The 16,183-nt window shown below is 45.0% G+C and overlaps 1 long non-coding RNA gene across 9 annotated transcripts in view; it reads right to left on the reverse strand.

Moving 5' to 3' along the window:
- Positions 1 to 16,183, reverse strand: part of LOC116991328 — a 222,036-nt gene that overhangs the window by 150,619 nt on the left and 55,234 nt on the right. For all 9 annotated transcript variants that reach the window (XR_004416755.1, XR_004416761.1, XR_004416757.1 and 6 more), the window contains 2 exons: positions 11,570 to 11,699; positions 213 to 249 (listed from right to left, as the gene is read on the reverse strand). This is a non-coding gene — a long non-coding RNA (uncharacterized LOC116991328). The remainder of the gene's footprint in view (positions 1 to 212; positions 250 to 11,569; positions 11,700 to 16,183) is intronic.

Here is a 16,183-nt window from a genome sequence, read left to right on the forward strand (position 1 = left end):
CTGCAGTTGACAAAGGAGATAGCTCACGACCAACTCTTCAAACTTAATTAAGGGTGGGGAGTAAATGTTGACCTTGGCTGCAATGCCACCATCAATGTTGTCCGAAAACACTGTACACATCAACATGTGAAAGAAAAAGTTCCTAATCTATTTCCCAAAGCCATCTCTTAACTCAACCTTGAGAACATGTATAAACTGCAGGAAACACTCACCTCTTCTTTGTACTTCTCTTTCAAAGCTTCTCTATTTCTGTAAAAGGAAATTAATTCGTAATTAAAATAAAAAAATTGTGACATTTACCGCACAATATAGTCTTGGGCTTTGGAGAGCTGAAAGTCCCGGGCTAGTCATCTGATTCTGAATCCCCAGGGTATTAGGTTCAATAGTCCTAGGCATGGGAGAGGATAAACAAGACAATATTCTGGCTGCCCGTCAGAATTGGGGAGAATACAGAAGCTGCGATGGTCTTCTTCGGTAAAGAGATTATTTTTAAAAGAGTTCAATGTTATGAACGATTTTAACTGAACAAACAGAAAACGATTTCCACCAGTGGGAGGGTTGGGAGCCAGGAGACACGGGTTTCAGAGGAACGATGAGGTGAATTCATGAAATGAGGTTTGGCAATGGCTGAACGATGAGTGGAAGTAGATTCAATTGTAATTTTCAAAAGGGAACTAGATTGAAACTGATCAGGACGTAAACTGCTCGGCTTTGTGCAAAGGAATATTTGGTAGATAGTTGGATAGGATGTTTCTGCCGGCTGATGGGTAGAACGGCATCCTTTCATTGTTCTTTAATCTTACTATAGTAAGATTACAGGGGTGGCACAGTGGTAAAGCTGCTGCCTGGCAGCACCAAATACCTGATCCTGTCTACAGCTGCTGTCTGTAAGGAATTTGCACATTCTCCCTCTGACCATGTGGGTTTTCTACGGGTGCTCCAGTTTCCTTCCACATTCCAAAAGCACGCAGGTTTGTAGGTTTAAGTGGCATGAGACAAAGGGCAGAAGGATCTCGAGAGGGGAAGGGAGGATTACACGTTGATTACACTGCGAGTCGGGTCGGGTCTGGTTACGGAAATGGATGAAAAAAAGGGCCCACGTTCCGTTCCGTGGCGTACTACACGTCAGCCCATTGCATTTAGCAGGAGTGGTCTATCTTGCTCCGCTATAGGATCTTTGCTGCAGAGCTGAATAACCATGTGGTATCCATTATCAATGAGGAAGAATGTTTAGGATGGGCCCTACGGGTTAACGCTCCTGGCTGTTAAGGCAGCAGAGCAGGGGTTCAAACCCACCTCAGCCATGACATACAGTATAGGAGTGGCATATTTTACAAAATATTAAACCAAGGTCCTGTCTGCGTTCTTGTGTGGACAACAATGATCCCGTGGCATTATGTGGAAGAACAGGGGGATTCAACCCAAGTTAATAATTGCCACTCAGTCAGCATCGGTAAAAAGTAGGTGGTTTGGTCAATACTGCATTGCTGTTTGAGGCGCGGAGCTGGGTAGAAATTGTCTGCTACGTTTCCTACACGATACCAGGCACTCTGCTTCACTAATAAATACAAAAGGGAATGTACAATAAACCTTTAAGTCTCAAGAGTAGTGAGAACGTGGAATTCACTGCAATGAGAAATTGAAGCAAATAACAATATTTATGAATAAACTATGAATGCATCTGATAGAATAAAGGAGATGGCAATACAGTTAATTGCTGAAAATTGGAAGCAGGCTGATGTCATCTTAAACAGCAGCACAGATATATTGTTCATGAGAGCTGGGGGGTTTTCTGTAAATCCTTTGTAATATAAGGTGGGTCCTAAATACTCTAGATAGTGATGCTTTTCTTTCTCTCTCCCTGTCTGTGATTTATCTGTGAAGAGTGACATTGGAGATATGGTTGGTTATCTATACCTGACCACAAATGTTCTTCATTCTAGAAAGAGCCAGCGCTCCATGCAATGTCATCTAGCTGTCACACAGCCATCAAAGCAGAACCCTGCTGTGTACACATTTTCTTCCTCCAGCAGCGAAAGGCAATACATCAATATTGCATCGGCTGTGTGTTGCAATGATGTCTGTGCACGCACTGGATCCAAGATTAGAAATGGCTGGGATCAGAGAATAGCCTGTAATGGTGACATCTCCTTTCTTAAAGGTGATGCTGTTTCAGGCATGGTCGCTCCCATGTGGACGGACAAAAATGCCAGATATTTGATTTCTTGCTCCACTGTCCAAAATATTACAGGGAATGAAAGAGAGGGAGAGAGAGAGAAAGAAAAAGAGAGAAAGATAAAGAGAGAGAGAAAGAGAGAGAAAGAGAGGGAGAGAAAGTGAGAGAGAGAGAAAGAGAGAGAGAGAGAGAGAGAAAGAGAGAGAACGAGAGAGAGAATGAGAGAGAGAACGAGAGAGAGAGAACGAGAGATGGAGAAAGAAAGGAAAGGAGAGGAGAGAAAGAGAGAGGAGAGAGAGAGAGAAAGCTCTCGAGTCTCCCCTCTCCGACTCTTCTCTCTCTCCTCTCTTTTCTCTCTCCCTCCTCTCTCTCTCTCTCTCTCTCCCCCCTAGGGTCTCTCCCTGCTCTCTCTCTCCCTTTCTCTCTCCCTTTCTCCCTCTCTCCCTTTCTCCCTCTCTCTCCCTCTCTCTCCCCTTCTCCCTCTTCCCTCCCTCTCCCTCCCTCTCCTTCCCTCTCCCTCTCCCTCTTTCTCCCTCTTTCCTCTTTTTCTCCCCCTCTCTCCTCTCTTTCTCTCTTTCTCTCCCTTTCTCTCGCGCTCCCTTTCGCCCCTCTCCCCTTCTCCCTCTCTCCTCTCTCTCTCCCTCTCTCTCTCCTTTCTTCGCTCTTTACCCTCTTTCCTCCCCTTCTCCCTCTCCCTCTTTCTCCCTCTTTCTCTCGTGAGAGAGGGAGAGAGGGACAGAGGCTGGGTTTAAGAGATCATGTAAATGACAGCTGTGACTAAGTGCACAGTAAAGCCAGAGGGACATAGGTTCCAGAGTCTTTAGCACAAAATATAGACTGACATTCCCAGAATAGCACAGTGTGAGTGCTGTCCTGAGACATATCGTCTTTCAGACCGTACCTCAGCCAAACATACTGCCTGTCCTCTCAGGGGATGGTAAAAGATCCCATGGTGCTATGGTGAAGGATAACAGAGGAGCTCTCCCTGCCGCCCTGGCTGATATAACCAACATCACTAACAGAGCTGAACCTGTCAACATACATTGTTATTGTTTGTGACCAGTTGCTGTGTACAAATTGGCTTCCATACTTTCAAAATTACAACATTGAATATTTTTTAAAATTGAATGTGCTTATTGTCAATTTGGGCTATCCACAATCATTACTTAAAAGATAGGTCCTTTCTTCGATATAATAATATTATCTGCCTCGTTGCAAAGATTGTAGTTATCACCTTTGCAATTTTTCTGCACTGAATCCCTCCTCCCACCCAAGCTGATGGGAATGAAGGTTTCACAAATACTAACTGCCCTCTTCTGCATTATACAAGAAGCTTTCCAATCCTCGACCCTTGACATTGAGTGTTTGAAGTTGTGGGAGATTCATGGGATGGACAAGCAGATTCCCATTATCTCCCTCTAACCTCCAGAGTTATCAGCAGAGCACCCTGACGACCAGTTCCTATGTGTAGGATGGAACTGCAGATCCTGGTTTACACCGAAGGTAGACACAAAATGCTGGAGTAACTCGACGGGACAGGCAGCATCTCTGGAGAGAAGGAATGGGTGACGTTTCGGGTCGAGACCCTTCTGAGAAACCTTGTAAGTCTGAAGAAGGGTCTCGACCTGAAATGTCACCCATTCCTTCTATCCAGAGATGCTGCCTGCCCCACTGAGTGTTTATTCCTATTTCTATCTCACGCTGCCTATTAAAGCACACCTACTCTATCCCTGCCTGGCCTCAGATAGTTCCACACAGTTATATATAGACAGCATAGTTTGCAGATGAGCTCACATTTTTAGACACAGTAGGGGCATGGTGGCGTTGCAGTAGAGCTACTGCCTTACAGTGCCAGAGACCCGGGTTCGATCCTCACTGAAGGTGTTGTCTGTACATTCTCCCCGTGACCTGTGTAGGTTTTCTCCGAGATCTTCGGTCTCCTCTCACACTCCAAAGATGTACAGGTTTATAGGTTAATTGGCTTGGTATAAAATGTAAACATTCTCCATAGCGTGTGTAGAATAGAGTTAATGTGCGGGGATCACTGGTCGGTGCGGACTCAGTTGTATCTCGGAACTAAACTAAATGTAACTGAGTTAAATCTTTTCCCAGAGAATCACCTCCTTTTTGCCACACCTTTCCCCTCAGCCTACATCTTGGCTGCGTTCCAAATAACTAAAAGGAAAAATTTCCCTCCAAGGGATCTTAAACTATATTTTACATGCTCAGCGTGCCAGGAAAATGTCACATGAAATAATCTGGTCAACACTTCAGTCCACTCCCTTTATCCGCAAACAACAGAATCAGTAAATCTGAGAATTTGGTTGGCTTTTTACAACTTTCTGAAGTTAATCCGCATCGATGGCCGGAGAAAATTATCCACAAATATCTGATAAAATGTAAGAGTTGAAATTGGAGTCAACAATGGTGACAGTGAATGCATTACTTCCAATTAAACTGAAAATCTGGGAGTTCTTGTAACCAAATTTATTCATCATCGTCTCCAAGGAGAGGCGGAAATTTGTAAAGACAACCTATAAAGTTCAAACATGAAGTTAGACACAAAAAGCTGGAGTGACTCAGCGGGTCAGACAGCATCTCTGGAGAAAAGGAATAGGTGACGTTTTGGGTCCAGACCCTCCTTCAGACATCACCTATTCCTTTTCTACAGTGATGCTGCCCGACCCACTGAGTCACTCCAGCTTTTTATGTCTAACTCCAGTTACAACCAACATCGGCAGTTCTTTCCTAAACAAAATTCAAACATGAGTTTGGAGTTCTATCTAACATATTATGTCCATTTTTAAAATTTTAGTTATTATTTAGCAAAATATAAAATATTTGCAATCAATGTTTATTTTTTTCATCCAAATTACTCCTCCCGGAGATCATATATAGGTTATCATGGATTATAATCATCCATTTAATCAACCCCCACACAGCCCCTGCACACTCTACCCATCATGAACTCTTACTAATTATGTCTTCTCCTCCCACAGACCCTACTTCTAAATGGACTATCTGTTCAGTTACCTGCTGCCCACTGTGTATGCGCACATTATCTTGTCACGCACTCTATCCACCCATTCTATCTCCTCCCTGCCCACGGAACTCTTATGAACAATCATGAACTTTACTTACGTTTAATTTCCTTCCACAATCCAGCTCATGCTACCTTCTCAGATTCGACATGCCTGTGCAACCTCCTTCAAAAAGCAATGTCCACACTGTACTATTATGGATACAGGTGACTTCTATGGGCCTGGCCCACATGGGCGATTTTTCAGCGGACTGCCGGTGAGAGTCAAGTTGCCGGCAGTCGCCTGAAAAAACGGCAATTGGAATGGCGACTGTCAGAGTGGAACACACACTCACACACACGCACACCGCTTCCTTCACCAGCCCGTTATGCAGGCGGGGGACAGGGCAAGCAGGGGGAGCGCTGTCTAAAAAATTCACACGGTGCAAAGCCAATGTGACACACACACACACACCGCGATGAATAGGAAGGTTGGCCTGTAAAAAGACGGCTAAAGCACAGTGTAAGGTAAGTCCTTTAAAAGGGGGGGGGGGGGGAGAAGGGGGTAGAAGGAATGGAGACAACTTTTAAGAAGCCAGAGATACACAGCTGTGAAGCTCGGCGGACATTTAACATTACCGGTCGGTTATCCTTGGTTCTGAAAACTACTGCTTACCTTTTTTTTCCCCCAATGAGCCAATGAAATTCACCGGTCAGCACCGGCTACAACCTCCGAGAACCTTCGACCTCCTGACAACCCACTAGGACCTCCTGGCGACCCACCTACGGCACGAGAATTCTCACTACTCTCCATGGCGGCTTCATTCGAGTCGCCGCTAATTTTTCAACATGTTGAAAAATTCACAGCGACCGTAATGTGACCGCGACTAGTTCCCAGAATGCGGGAACTCCTCACGACCATGAAGGCGACTCCCCGGCAACCATGTGACAATAGACAATAGACAATGTGTGCAGGAGTAGGCTATTCGGCCCTTCGAGCCAGCACCGCCATTCAATGTGATCACGGCTGATCATCCCCAATCAGTACCCCGTTCCTGCCTTCTCCCCATATCCCCTGACTCCGCTATTTTTAAGATCCCTATCTGGCTCTCTCTTGAAAGCATCCTGAGAACCTGCCTCCACCGCCCTCTGAGGCAGAGAATTCCACAGACTCACCACTCTCTGTGAGAAAAGGTGATGGCTGCATAGTCTCCTGCAGTCGCCTAAAAAGTCACCTAAGTGGGACAGGCCCATTAGTTGATCATTTTGATGCTCGTCCTCAGTGAGGTTACATTCAGTCACTCACTTCTCTCCTCTCACCTAACTAGCAATAGCATAACCATGGCTTTGAGAACAATATGAATAAAATAGGCATGGACTGCATTATCATAGAACTGACCATTAAACAAAGATCCACAGTCGAACATGAAACCAGCGGAGAGATTGGGTCATTAATACTATGGGAAGTACTGACAGCAGTCCAGGTCCCAATGTTTGGAGCTCATAGCTTCATATTTAAATAAACGAGCAGACTACAACGACCAGTTTACAACGTGAAGGCAATGCCGGAGATGATTTGTAAGCAGATTGCAATCTTCTCTCCAGTGGCAGAAAACAGTAAATCAAATATAAGAGTAACAATTATAACTTGTACCTTCATTGGCACATGTAGATTTAGACAGGGGTGCAGTGCTGTCAATATTTTTTATTGCCAATCAAGACTCTGTGGATTACAGTGTTTAAGAAGGAACTGCAGATGCTGGAAAATCGAAGGTACACAAAAATGCTGGAGAAACTCAGCGGGTGCGGCAGCATCTATGGAGCGAAGGAAATAGGCAACGTTTCGGCCCGAAACCCTTCCGGGTTTCGGCCCGAAACGTTGCCTATTTCCTTCAGGGTTTCGGCCCGAAACGTTGCCTATCTCCTTCGCTCCATAGATGCTGCCGCACCCGCTGAGTTTCTCCAGCATTTTTGTGTACCTTCTGTGGATTACACACTGTCTTCCAGTCAGAAGGCCATGGTCATTCCACAGTCTATCCTGGCACGCCGTCTGTTCTGCCGGAGGTTTCGTCTTTCAAATTACAAGCTAAACCAAGGGGCCACCAGTTAGAAGTGAAAGATGAGAAGGGGTCTCGACCCGAAGCGTCACCCATTCCTTCTCTCCACAGATGTGGCCTGTCCCGCTGAGTTACTCCAGCATTTTGAGTCCACCTTCCATTTAAGCCAGCATCTGCGGTTCTTTCTTACACAAGGAACTGCAAATGCTGGTTTACACCGAAGGTAGACACAAAATGCTGGAGTAACTCAGACCCTTCTTTCCCACACAAAGATTACCTGAGCACTATTTTAAGAGTTAACTGCACTGCACCCACTCAAATCTGGCTGGCCCATTCCTCAACTATTACTGAAATAAAATGTCAGATTAGTTAGTTGTTCTCGACTTGTTTGTGGAAGTTAGTTGGGCCTAAACTGGGTGCTGCACCTCTTATACTATTTCACTGACAGTGAAATGCTTTGAGGTGATCAAAAGTTATCATGGGCATCACAGAAATTAAATTCTTTCTTCCAAGGATAAAATAATATGGGGAACTAATGAAAATAAGTTAATTAGGAAAAGCTTCATTCAGCATTGTCCATGGCCATTATGGGATCTCTGGAGAAAAGGTATAGGTTGAGACCCTTCTTCAGACTCGACCCGAAACTTCACCTATTCCTTTTCTCCAGAGAGGCTGTCTGACCCGCTGAGTTATCCCAGCGTTTTGTGTCTATCTTCAGTATCAACCAGCATCTGCATATACACGGTGTTCAAGAAGGAACTGCAGATGCTGGATAAATCGAAGGTAGACAAAATTGGTGGAGAAACTCAGTGGGTGCGGCAGCATCCATGGAGCGAAGGAAATAGGCAACGTTTCGGGACGAAACCCTTCCGGGTTTCGGCCCGAAACGTTGCCTATTTCCTTCAGGGTTTCGGCCCGAAACGTTGCCTATTTCCTTCAGGGTTTCGGCCCGAAACGTTGCCTATTTCCTTCGCTCCATAGACGCTGAGTTTCTCCAGCAATTTTGTCTATCTGCATTTATACTCTCCATGGAGTCTGTTTGCCAACTACAGTACTTTCCACTGTGAGAATGGCTGAAATCGAGCTCGGGTTGAAAGCAAGGTATTGTGAAGTTGGCTAGTAACCTGGGCTGTGAACAAGCTCGAAGAGCTGCCCTGACCAGTCAGACAGACAGAGAGTGGTGCCCACAAGGAGAAGGCTTTGTTGCTTACACTTTGAATATGATACCTTGGCAGGGTAGCCAACAAGAGGGTAAAGGAGGGAGAATTTATAAAACAGCTTTGTTCTACGAGGCAGGCAGAGACTGATTACAAACAGCCGACTAGGTCACACAGTTTCATTCACATATCAGCATTTAGGACGGCTTATGGAGATTAAAATCGGAAAGGAAAAGAGCACCTTAGCGCCATACTCATTTAATTTGATACATCTCACATCCGGCACTGTCACCGAATACTCACAATTACTGGTTGATTCCGAATACTGGTTGATTCCGAATTTAGTCCTTCATTTATGTGCTTGCAATTTGCAATTACAACTTGCAATTATAAAGCAGACATCACCAGACACTTCACATGGGCAGTAGAAAAACAAAACTTGACCTGAACCAGGGGATTATTCGATAAAGAATAAGTCAAGGCTAGAGAAAAGCTTCACCACTGGAGATCAGAAGGGTCTCGACCCGAAACGTCACCCATTCCTTCTATCCAGAGATGCCGCCTCTGTCCTGCTGAGTTACTCCAGCATTTTGAAGCCATCCAATGCATTCTGTCTGGAAATGAATGGGGGGATTGGGGGGGAAGTGCGGATGGCATCAGTGTAGCTGCCTCTGCTATTCCCAAGTTAGGATGATTTGACACTTCCAAAAACTGGTGCCTGTCCCACTTGGGGCGACTGCTGCAACATTTTCAACATGTTGAAGATTTTTCGGCGGCAGTGGCGACAATTTCTGCTGTCGTAGGTTGCCGCCAGGTGTTGAAGGTGAATTCCAAGTGGGGCAGGCCCATAACAGATTCTGTTTTCACACCCTGACAGTGATGCTTGAGGTTTCCAGAGGTGCTGGAGGTGTAATTGCTAAGTTGCTGATGGGAATGGGTTTATGGTGCATCCTCGGGTAGCGTGGCTGGCTCTGGTGGAGCTCCAGCAAGGAGCAGCACCTTCAGGGGAGGATGCAAACAGGCAGGGGAAAATAAATAAATCTTGAATCTGAAGTTACAGTCGTTAAATCAGAAAGCTGAAGGGATCCCAATTATACCCACACAGTAGCTCCTGCATATTTCTACTCAGAGGTTTTGGAATTCAGGAGGGTCCCCTTGTAGTCCACTTTCTGAAATCGGAGCTCGTCCAAGGATCTGATGTCGGCAATTGTTCTCACACGAGCTGCGCTATGTAACTGTAACCGCCTCTTCTGAAGAGACCCCTTTCACTGCAACACAGGCTTTTCAAAGCCTCGAGATCGGATCTGTTTGCTAGAAACTCAATCTGGTAATTATGCTTCAGCAAGCCGTGTTTTCTGTTGTGATTGAAGTTAACTAAATTCTCAGAGAGTTTAATGCTGGGTGCAAATGTGCTAATTTACAGGCTCTCCTTGTATCTAGCTGTGACAATTTAGTTTGGAGATCCCATCATGGTAAAAGACTAAAGGGCACAAAGGGCTGGAGTAACTCAATGAGTCAGGCTGCCATAACTGGGGAACATGGGCAGGTCAATGGGTTTAGGACGAGACTCTTCTTCAGATGTCTGAAGTGCTGAGTTAGTCCCCTTAAGACACCAAAGGACACACTTTGTTTTGGTGTATTAACCAGCATCTGCAGTTCTTTTGTTTCTTCGGAGTAATAGCCCTGTCCCACGGTACGAGTTCATTCAAGAGCTCTCCCTAGTTTAAAAAAATCAAACTCGTGGTAAGCACGGAGAATGAACGTAGCGGGTACGTCGGAGCTCGGGGACGTCTCTTAGCGCTAACGTCAGGTACTCGGGAAGACTCGCTAACGGCAGGTAAGCACGGGAAGACTCGTGAAGATTTTTCAACATGTTGAAAAATGTCCACGAGAGCCCCGAGTACCGACGAGTGGCCATTACCGTAATTCTCCGAGTTCGAATCAGGGCAAACTCGGGAGAGCTCTTGGAATGAACTCGTACCGTGGGACAGGGGTTTAAAAGACTACTTGCATTTATGTAGCATCCTTAACATAGCAAACTGTCCCAAGCATTTAATTTGCACCTCAAGACAAGGGACTGCGCATCAATTTGTAAATCTCTCATGGTCTCAGAATGCTACCCAGATACCTACTGAAGTGTGGTTGCTATTGTGGGAAGTCGTTGCTGCTAGTTTAAGCACAGATAAAATGATGAACAAATTTCAAAGGAATGATGATAGCTCTGCTGTTGAGGGTTAGTAACATTTACATTCAGTTAATGGAGTGATGGGTCCTTGGTTTAAGGGAAATTTGGAACTCTAACTGAACTGCACCAGGAGTATCCGGCTGGATTGAGCACTCAATTCTCTCTGGGAAGCTCCTTGGTCCTGTATTTTTCCCACAGAGGAAGAAGTGGATGTCAATTGTTTGCAGCCCGGGGCAGAGTGAAGATGCAGGGTGGGAGTAAAAACATGGGATGGTATTAGAGGCCATTTTAGCTAGTTCCACCACTCAATATCCAGTCTATATTTTACATGTATCTATCCTCCTTGTTTCCATAACTACAATGCATCCGATGTATTTTTGAACAGAGGAAGCTCAAGGGACAAAGATTCAGAGGAATCTGAAATGCACCGAAAATGAAGCAGCCTGCGTTCCAAAGAAGAAGCTATTCCACACATTCAGCCTAGGAATGTACAGGAGGGGTGGCTGTTAGGGTAGCTACCTCAGCGATGGGCTTGTTATGTTTTATGCATAAACTGTACTTACAATGCAGGTTCAGGTTGGCTATATATCATCATTACTGCAGTGATGGAATGAGAGTGGGGGGCGGTTCTGTGGTTTTTAAGATTTGGGAAAACTAATAAATAACATCAATGCATACTGCTGGCAAAGTCTGCTGTTCATTATATCCTTAGACTGTGTTGCCCAGGGACTGTAGATCACCATTAGCAGAGAGGCCAAATTGCTCCAGTGACAGCTGTATTTTTAGCCTTTTTGGAAAAAAAAAACTAATAAATGAAATGACTTTTTGGCCTCTTGTAGCGAGCAGAGATCATTTTCTGACTCCCTGCTTAGAGTAATACATTGCAGTATGCAGAAATACCAGCCGGAGCTTCATCACTGCTCCCGAGCGAATGCTTCAAAGTGCAGCCGTCAAATAGAAATCAGCTCCTCTCACCTGGCAGATGGGGAAAGTGTTCTGAGCAGAAACAGGCAGGGTCATCGTAGCAAGTGCTTGATATCGTCTGATTCACCCTGATCACGAGCTATCCTGCGAGCCGCCTCTCCCGCTGACGTGACCAGGTCACCTGGAATTAAAGATTAATCTCCCAGTCAGTCATGCAAATAAAGCTGAGGAGAAGAAAAAATAAATCGAGGCTGCCAGGCTGCTGTTTTTAAATAACATTTATGAATTTTTCTTATTCTCTTTGAACATTTATTTTCTAGATTTAAAGATATTGCAGGGTATAGAATCCTAGAGTGATTCAGTGTCGAAACAGGCCAGTCGGCCCAAGCTGCCCACACCGACCAACATCTCCCAGCTACACTGCCAGCATTTAGCCCATATCCCTCCAAACCTGTCCTATCCATGTACCTGTCTAACTGTTTCTTAAACAGATTAAATAGGTTCAGGAAAGTTTTAGGGAGAGAGGGGAGCTGTAAAATTGAGAACTTGGCCATGAGGTAACATGAACCGATCATGGCATTGTGGATCCATGACGACAAATAAATCATAGCTCCTGTGCAACCAGGGAAGTTGGCAGTGAGGGGCCAGAGGATCATATTTTCAATAAGGAGTTACATCAAAGCCGCCATCTGTTCGCAAGTGGATGTAAAAAGCCCTTTGGTACCAAATCAGAGAACATCAAAATATACTGACATATCTTTGCCCCTTCACCCAAAATGACTTCAATGGGTTATTTGATGATAATCATTCTTTCATTTGTAAGAGCTTGCTGTAAATATATATACAGTATATATATATATATATAATACTGTATATGGTTGACGCTGTAGATAGACAAAAAATGGTGGAGTTACTCAGCGGGTCAGGCAGCATCTCTGCAGAGAAGGAATGGGTGACGTTTCGGATCGAGACTCTTCTTCAGGTGTGGGGGGGGGGGGGTTGTGTGTGTGTGTGTGTGTGTGTGTGTGTGTGTGTGTGTGTGTGTGTGTGTGTGTGTGTGTGTGTGTGTTTAAAAGTTAAATCTCTACCGAAATGGAAAAAATCTCGGCATTTCTGCGTGTGATGTTGGCGTAGCAACGAATCAAAGGCTGGCACCCACAAGTCAGGCAGAAACACACACACACACACACACAGTTTTAATATATTATAGATATATATATATTATTACGGTGGTCACAATGACTGTGCTGCCCCTATTTCAATAGACAATAGGTGCAGGAGTAGGCCATTTGGCCCTTTGAGCCAGCATCGCCATTCAATGTGATCATGGCTGATCATTCCCAATCAGTACCCCGTTCCTGCCTTCTCCCCACATCCCCTGGCTCCGCTATTTTTAAGAGCCATATCTAGCTCTCTCTTGAAAGCATCCAGAGAACCTGCCTCCACAGCCCTCTGAGGCAGAGAATTCCACAGACTCACCACTCTCTGTGTGAAAAAGTGTTTCCTCGTCTCCGTTCTAAATGGCTTACTTCTTATTCTTAAACTGTGGCCCCTGGTTCTGGACTCCCCCAACATCTAACATCTTGGTCCCAAAGCAATAGCAGCAGCAAAGATGTCACCATGCGTGACTCCACAAAGAAAGCTCTTCCCAGGTAGAAGCAACACAACAACTCCCAACCAACAGGAATGCAGTTTGTCCAAAGTGCCTGGACGTTCTGTGTAATTTTTATTTCTGAAAGATTATTAGCTTGTCCAGCGGTTGATGCAAAATGGCAGGAAGTCCTGAAGCTTGGAATGGAATTGGAAGCATGATTCAAAGGAAAAATAAAATCTTTAAAGACAATGAATAAGGAGCAGAAGGCATTCCTCGTGAAGTTCTTAAACTTGGTAAAGAAAATCTGCAGGAACAAAGTTACAACCTCATTCTGTAGAGGAGATAAACGAGACAAACTCAGAGGGACACTAATTGTGACCACCTTCATGAAAGGAGACAGACCCAATTGTGCTGACTACAAAGGGGTCTCCCTGCTATATGGCGCCTGCATGAATAATTCATTGCAAAAATCCTTCACAGCCACTTACAGTATGTGGCCCCATATTGAAGTGTGGATTCTATCCAACACGAGGCAAGGAGGACTTGATTCACACCACTTAACAAAAACATGTAAAATGGGTGAAACATGCAATAGATTCCCTCCAAAGATGGACAAAAATGCTGGCGAAACTCAGCGGGTGAGGCAGCATCTATGGAGCAAAGGAATAGGTGACGTTTCGGGTCACGATCCGAAACATTACCTGTTCCTTCGCTCCATAGATGCTGCCTCACCTGCTGAGTTTCTCCAGCATTTTTGTCTACCTTCGATTTTTCCAGCATCTGCAGTTCCTTCTTAAACCCTCCAAAGATGTGCAGGTTTGTAGGTAAATTGACTTCTGTAAATTGCCCCCTAGTGTGTAGGATGGGAAAGTGAGATAACATAGAATTAGTATACAGGTTATCGATGGTTGGCATGGACCAGTAGGCCGAAGGGCCTGTTTTCACAATCTATCTCTGAACTAAACTCTTAATGTCAACCACAATACGTCTCATTTGGATCTTTCTGAAGCCTTTGAATCTGATAACCGAGAAGGATTGTGGACATTATTCCTCTAAATTGTCTGTCCTCTGAGGTTTGTCTCTATTCTGTGTGTGTGATGTGTAACAGCTGACATGATCCCAATGTAGATGGGGGCGTCAAACACAGCCGAGTCAGGATTCCAACAATGTCTCAATCTTTCTCTCTGCAATATTGCACCTTACGTCCAACAAGCCTCTTGCTGGAGTGATGCCAATCTACAAGATGAATAAGCAATTTGGGGAATGCACTATTGTCCTTTTAACCAGAATAGGGGAATCAACAACCAGAGGACATAGGGTTAAGATAAGAGGGGAAAAAACTAATAGGAACCCAAGGGGCAACTTTTTCCACAGAGAGGGCGGTGTGTATATGGAATAAGTTGCCAGTAGAGGTAGCGGGCCAGGTACTATAACAACATTTAAAACATATTTGTACAGGTATATGGATAGATAAGGTTTAGAGGGACATGGGCCAAGTGGGACCAGCGTAGATGGGGCATCTTGGTCGGCATGCACAAGTTGGGCTGAATGGCCTGTTTTTGTTCTGTATAACTATGACTCTAAGCAATTGTTTAACATACAAAACATAAAGGTCACTCCAACCTCAGTAAATTAAGCTGCGGAGTCCAGATGGCCCTTGCAGATATGTACATTCATAGGCTGAACTCCATTGATGCTAACTCATCCAGTGAAGCATGTGAAAGAATGAGCCTTGCACAATACATGTGCCAAGTAATGGTCTTCCACCAACCCAGCCTCCTTACACAACACTCACCCTACCCAAAGGTGGATCAGCTTCCATGAGCTGCCTCTCGGTAAAAGCCAACATCAATATGAAATTCACCATCACCGCCAGTGTACCAGCATGAGATTTCACCCCACTGAGGAAGAATGTCCAAATAGCTTTGTGTTTACCTTGCATTAGTGATTCGTGCCTGCCTCTTGTGCACTTCAGGGAAGTGAACATTTGGTACTTTAAAGTAATGGAGAGTGTCTACACAATATCTTTTCATGAGGGGGGACCTCATTGCAACTTACCAAATAGTGAAAGGCCTGGATAGAGTGAATGTGGAGATGTTTCCCCTAATGGGAGAGTCTAGGACCAGATGTACCTTTAGAAAGGAGATAAGGAGGAATTTCTTTAGTCAGTAGACGGTGAATCTGTGTAATTCATCACCACTCTTTGCTGGCAATAGATATTTTTAAGGTGGAGATTGACAGATTCTTGATTGGTCCAGGTGTCCGAGTTATGGGGAGAAGACAGGAGAATGGGGTTGAGAGGGAAAGATAGATCAGCCTTGATTGAATGACAGAGTAGACCTTTAAAGGGCCGAATGGCCTAATTCTGCTCCGAGAACTTATGAAATCCCGCAGCAGGATAGGTGAATTGACATCAGTGTCCCTTCTCAGGCTAATATCCTCAGAAATGAGACCCAATTACATCAGCTGTCTCTGCTGTCAGCAGATGACAGGACTAGTGAAGAAACCAATGAAGGGTCTTCTGAAACCCTTGAAAAAATGTTACATTCTCATTGACTTTGTGAATCTTGAGTCATGCCAACTCCAAATGGAGAAGAAGTGGAGTCAGAGGATATGGGGAGAAGGCAGGAACGGGGTACTGATTGGGGATGATCGGCCATGATCACGTTGAATGGCGGTGCTGGCTCGAAGGGCCGAATGGCCTACTCCTGCACCTATTGTCTATTATCTAAATGGGAAAGGAATATCCAGGATGCCAATGAGAATCTAGACTGAGGCTCTTAGCCAGGAGTACAAAGAAGCCCAGTGCAAATGGGCAAATAAACATACCACCTCCCGTACTGGCTGTCCACTCCCCATCTGTGGCACTGCTTATGGATCCCAATTCAGAACTGGTGTCCGTGCGAGCCATCCTCGGTCCAGATGGGACGAAAGGAGACAAGGATTTATTTCTCAGATCCCATTGCTCGACCAGATCAAAACCCCAGCCTGCAGAAGTACAACCTTGCTCAAAGCTGACCCAAACGTAAGTCTGGGGCTCAGAGTGCATAGCCAGGCACTAGTAGAGCGAG

The sequence above is a fragment of the Amblyraja radiata genome, chromosome 33 (genome assembly GCF_010909765.2).
Source record: "Amblyraja radiata isolate CabotCenter1 chromosome 33, sAmbRad1.1.pri, whole genome shotgun sequence".
Classification (NCBI taxonomy): domain Eukaryota; kingdom Metazoa; phylum Chordata; class Chondrichthyes; order Rajiformes; family Rajidae; genus Amblyraja; species Amblyraja radiata.